The 6000-nt window shown below is 39.3% G+C and overlaps 1 protein-coding gene across 10 annotated transcripts in view; it reads left to right on the top strand.

Moving 5' to 3' along the window:
- Positions 1-4543, top strand: part of SLAMF6 (SLAM family member 6) — a 44572-nt gene extending 40029 nt beyond the window's left edge. For all 10 annotated transcript variants that reach the window (XM_061401704.1, XM_061401707.1, XM_061401718.1 and 7 more), the window contains one exon: positions 3898-4543. The gene's annotated coding sequence lies outside the window, so the exon portion shown is untranslated. The remainder of the gene's footprint in view (positions 1-3897) is intronic.
- The last annotated feature ends 1457 nt before the right edge of the window (positions 4544-6000 follow it).

A 6000-nucleotide genomic window follows, 5' to 3' on the forward strand; every position in this document is an offset into this window, starting at 1 on the left:
TTGGTAAGGTCACCCAAGGAGTGTGTATATATGTATGAAAAGAAAAGACATGAAAAAAAAAAAGATGATTACCTACACAGAGCCCTAGGTAATGTGGTTAAGGAAGAGACTCCCACCTGAAGAAGAAAAAGGAATCAAAAGAGAGTTTAGAAAAACCAGAAAATCCTAGTGTTGCAAAAATTCAAGGAAAGGGAATTATTTTAAGAAATAGGATATATGTAAATTCTGCAGTAAACTTATATAATATATGAGTTTGATAAGTAGGAAGTTATAAGGAACCTTAGCAAAGACAGCCTCACTGGCATGGTTTATTGAAGCTGGTAAACAATGAATTGAGAAAATGGCTGGAAGATATGGAAGTCGAGACTTAAATTGGAAATTACTATTTTGAGAAGCTTAGTTCAGTAGAGAAAGAAGATTTAGATGTTAAATGGGAGTGAATGCTGGTAAATGAGAAGGAAGGATTTTGTTCTCATCACTCAGCTCTGTTTGCTCCTGTTTGACTTCATTCTCTCCCAAATCTCTCCAAGTACGCATGGCAGGACAACCTCCAGAAGCTCGACTTTTATTTATTCTTTACATCTCATGACCTCACAGGCTGACCCTGATCATTGCTCTCATTGTGTACATATCAATCCCTAACAAGGATTGCCCAGACAGCCTGGGTCAGGGGCACGCATCTATGATAAGGATGGCTAGAGCACATGAAACATGTGATCAGCAGCCCGACCAATACCATGTAGAAGGAAAGAAAAGGAGTTTCCAAAAGATATGGGTATTCAACATACAGAAAATCAAAGTGATGCTAGAGAGAAGACAAATTGAGGGGGAAAAAAGAGTGGGTCATTGGACTAGAGATACTGATGAGGCTTGTAATTTGTGCAGAGAAATGACACAAAAGTTAGCAAAATTAAAAGCTGTCAAAAGGTAGGATATAGAGGTTTAATATTCCAGACAGGTAGAACCATTCTAGATGGCATTTGGCAAGATCTAGTTTGTGGATATAGAAGAGGGTGATAAAAATGAAGATCTGGGACTTCCCAGTGGTCCAGTGGCTAAGAATTGGCCTTCCAGTGCAGGGGACGTGGGTTTGATCCCTGGCTGGGGAACTAAAATCCCACATGCTGTTGAGCAACCAAACCTGCATGCTGCAACCAAGACCTGATGCAGTCTAAATAAATAAATAAAGTTTTAAAAATGAAAATCTGAGTCAAGAAGATTAAAATACTAGGTTAAGATTATTAGTGATAGATTTAAGGTCTTAAACTAGTAAGACAGTAAACTTAGGAAAACCATTTGTGGTACCTGAATTAGTTATCTAACAAAAATCTGTGAGCACGCATTAAAACATGTAAAGCACACAAGGAAACAATTCATTATAATTTAAAGTCTGCATATAAAAAAAGGAAAGTTAAAATTAGAGCCCTCAAGCACAGAAAATAGTAGGTTGACAAAAACTAATGATTAATGCTTAAAATTATTAAAGACATAAAGTAAAACAAAAAGTAAGATTTAGAAAATTAATTTCTAGAAATGAAGCATATAATCACTGAAATTGAAAGCTCAATAGATATTCAGCCTTAAAAAAGAAGGAAACCCTCTTATATACTTCGACATGGATGCATCTTAAAGACACTATGCTAAGTGAAATAAGCCAGACACAAAAGAACAAATACTTTATGATCCCAGTTACAAGAAGTATCTAGAGTCATCAAAATCATAGAAACAGAAAGTATACTATCATATTCACAATGTGCTTGACATCAGATATGTGGTATTCTACACAGCAAGCAATTCTCCATTATCAACTGGGTGTCCTACAATTCAACTCAGTTCTGACACTATCTATTAATACCTGGAGCTACTGTTAGATCTGACAGGTCCCATCAATTCATGGAAAATAGATGGGAAATCAATAGAAACAGAGACTGACTTTATTTTCTTGGTCTCTAAAATCACTGCAGATGGTGACTGCAGCCATGAAATTAAAGGATACTTGATCCTTGGAAGAAAAGCTATGACAAACCTAGACAGCATATTAAAAAGCAGAGACATTACTTTGTCAATAAAGGTCCATATAGTCAAAGCTATGGTTTTTCCAGTACTCATGTATCGATGTGATAGTTGAACTATAAAGAAAGCTGAGCACCAAAGAATTGATGTTTTTGATCTGTAGTGTTGGAGAAGACTCTTGAGAGTCCCTTGGACTGCAAGGAGATCAAACCAGTCAATATTAAAGGAAATTAGTCCTGAATACTCATTGGAAGGACTGATGCTGAAGCTGAACTTCCAATACTTTGGCCACCTGATGTGAAGAGCTGACTCATTAGAAAAGACCTGATGCTGGGAAAGATTGAAAGCAGGAGGAGAAGGGGACGACAGAGGATGAGATGGTTGGATGGCATCACCAACTCAATGGACATAAGTTTGAGCAAGCTCCAGGAGATGGTGAAGGACAGGAAGCCTGGCATGCTGCAGTCCATGGGGTGGCAAATAGTCAGACACAATTGAGCAACTGAAAAACAGCAGTCAACAGATTAAGGGCTCAGTTGGATGAAACTGTACCCCAGCTCTCACTTCAGATGCCAATCACAAGTCCTCAATTGTTACCTGAACTTCTGTCCAAATGGGCTGTAAATCAGCGTTCCCACAACTCCTTCCTTGGGTTCCATAATTTACTAAAATATTTCAAAGAACTCAGGAAACACTTACTTATATTTATTCATTCATTATAAAAGGACATGTTAAGGGATACAGAAAAACATCCAGAAGGAGTTGTGTAAGGCAAAGAATGGGGGAAAGGGCTCAAAGTGTTCACACCCTCACTAGGCACGCTCTCTTTCCAGCACTTCCATGTGTTCAGCAACCCAGAAGCTCTCTAAACCCCAACATTTGGGGGATTTTTATGGTGTTGTCATCACACAGAGATGATAGATCATTAATTCAGTCTCCAGCCCTCTCTTCTTTCTGGAGGATGGGAGATGGAGCTGAAAGTTCCACACTTCTAATCATACTTTGGTCTTTCTGGTGACCAGTCCCCAACCTGAACTATCCAGGATCCCACCAAGAGTCATTAGCACAAAAAAACCCATTTCTGCCACGTGAATTTCCTGAATTCCAAGATATTTAGTTGCTCTGTGTCAGAAGCTAAAATCAAAAACCAAATATTAGAACAGAAGATATTCCTAGTGCCCTTAAGAATTAAGGAACTACCAGGGTTTTGAGAGCTGTGTGCCATGAACCGGGGAAAGAGAAATATATATTTTTTCTATTATTTCATAGGAAAATTTATGAGTCTGGTTGTAAATAAATTGAGAATGAGATTGAAAGCCGAACATCAGATGGAAAAGTGTGGCCAGAGGCATAATTTAGACTTCTTGTTAATATTCAAACAAATGACTCTGACAAATTAGGAAACTGGTTATACATATGGCAAAACCAATACAATATTGCAAAGTAAAAAAAAAAAAAAAAACCTCAGACAGAGGGACTTCTCTGGCAGTCCAGTGCTTAAGACTTGTTTCTACTGCAGAGCGCACAGATTTGATCCCTGGTTGGGAAGCTAAGATCCCACATGCCACGCAGTATGGCAAAAGAATAAATAAATAAATAATAAAATCTTAAAAAAAAAAAAAAAACTCAAATGTAAAAGTTAGATAATAAATCTGCATGCACCAGGATCTTTAAGGAACAATGTGATTTGTATTAATGCAACTTGTTCAGGAACTGAAGTTTACATGTTCAAGCAATTTTCTTGTATTATAAACATTTATGGAAATCTGTCTAGAATAGTTAATTAGCACCCTCTTTCTTAAACAGAAGATAACAACTATTATTTTTCCATTTCTTGATTAATCATGTATGTCAATATAACTATTAACTTCTGTACTCTACCAGGTTTTCTTGAATTTTGCAAGACATCACATTGCCAACAAAGGTCCATATGGTCAAAGCTATGGTTTTCCAGTAGAATGTGAGAGTTGGACCGTAACAAAGGTGAGCACTGAAGAACTGATGCTTTTGAACTGTGGTGCTGGAGAAGACTCTTGAGAGTCCCTTGGATTTCAAGGAGATCAAACCAGTCAATCATAAAGGAAATCAATCCTGAATATTCACTGGAAGGACTGATATTGAAGCTGAAGCTCCAGTACTTTGGCCACCTGATGCAAAGAGTTGACTCATTAGAAAAGGCTCTAAAGCTGGGAAAGATTGAAGGCAGGAGGAGAAGGAGAAGGGGATGACAGAGGATGAGATGGTTGGATGGCATCATCGACTCAATGGACATGAGTTTGAGCAAGCTCCAGGAGATGGTGATGGACAGGGAAGTCTGGTGTGCTACAGTCCATGGGGTCACAAAGAGTCGGACACAACTGAGCAACTGAACAACAGCAGTCATGCTTTCCTAAAGTCTCCTACTATATCAGGAGAACAATAGTTACTTCCTTTATCGTAGAAACTCTCTCTTATAACCTAGTACCTTCTAGCCTGATATTTCACTTTTGCTGTGGTCTGAGAAATAAAATTGCCATTGATTTCATGTGAATTAAGATTTGGTAGACTCTGAAAGATGATCCAAGGGCCTCTCCTACAAAGCCATAAACAAAGGCATGGTGGCAAGCATTTTAGGAGCCTAGCTTTTCTTTATATACTATTCCTCCTGGTCAGGTAATCTGAATGTCTGAAGTTTCTGGAATGGCTTCCCTGGTTTCTCAGTGGTAAAGAATCTTCCTGCCAATGCAGGAGACATTGGTTCAATTGCTGGTCTTGGAAGATCCCACATGCCTTGGAGTAACTTAAGCCCATGTATCACAACTATTGACCCCGTGCTCTAAATCCCAGGAACCACAACTGCTGAAGCCCACACAACCTAGAGCCCATGCTGTGAAACAAGAGAAGCCACCTCAATGAGAAGCCCACATACCATGACTAGAGAGTAGCCCCCACTCACTAGAAAAAAGCCCATGCAGGGAGGAAGACCCAAGACAGCCAATAGAAATTTTCCTTCTAGGTTCTTCTGGCTAACCCAAGAATTAAGTCAGCATGAGAGAGGTGATCAGAAGAAAATAAAAGTTTAATAGCATGCATACCTGGGAAAGACACAGGAAAACTGAGTAACTTGCAAAATAGTCCAAACTCTAACCTTATATACCATATTTAGCTAAAAACAAAGAGGGTGTTGGGGTAGTGGTTTGGGATTTCAAGAGGGAAGAGGGCAATTCACACGGAGATGGGAAAGCAAATGTTTGGTAAACAAATGTTTGCCGGGCCAGGCAGAAACTACGAGACACAGAGTGGATCCTGATCGCAAGGCCCTGTTGAGTTTCCCCACCACTCCTAGCCCATAGTCTTTGCAGATATCTCTGGTGATAGCTCTATTCCAGGAAAAGCCCTCTATCTGAATTCTTTTAGGCAATTAGGGAGAAGGTCAAAGTTTCTTCCTGAGTCTTTTGGGACCTGCTTGTTTTCAGTTCAAAATAATTCTCATGCCAAAGAGATATTTTGGGGTGGCACATTTTGCTCACCTACACTCTGCTTGCTTGAGTGTAAAATATGCAAGCCAACTCTGGGCTCTATACTTCCTTGCTTTTGCCTTATTCTTTATCATATAAGAGCTCCTGCCAAAAAGAATCTGAAAAAGTGTGTGTGTGTGTGTGTGTGTATCCACACACACACACACACACACACACACACATTTACCTACAGCAATGTATATGTTGCAGGAAGGCAGACCCCTTCCAGGGCCCAAAACTGGGCTCTGATCTAACACTCAGAAATGAATTGTCCGAGAAGACACATGTGCTGACAAAGCAAGAGATTTTTTTTTCTTTTTTTTTAATTTAAATTTATTTATTTTAATTGGAGGCTAATTACTTTACAATATTGTACTGGTTCTGGGAAAGGGCACCCGGGTGGAGAGCAGTAGGGTAAGGGAACCCAGGAGAACTACTGTGCCCCGTCGCTCGCAGTCTCGGGTTTTATGGTGATGGGATTAGTTTCCGG

The sequence above is a fragment of the Bos javanicus genome, chromosome 3, assembly GCF_032452875.1.
Source record: "Bos javanicus breed banteng chromosome 3, ARS-OSU_banteng_1.0, whole genome shotgun sequence".
Classification (NCBI taxonomy): Eukaryota; Metazoa; Chordata; class Mammalia; order Artiodactyla; family Bovidae; genus Bos; species Bos javanicus.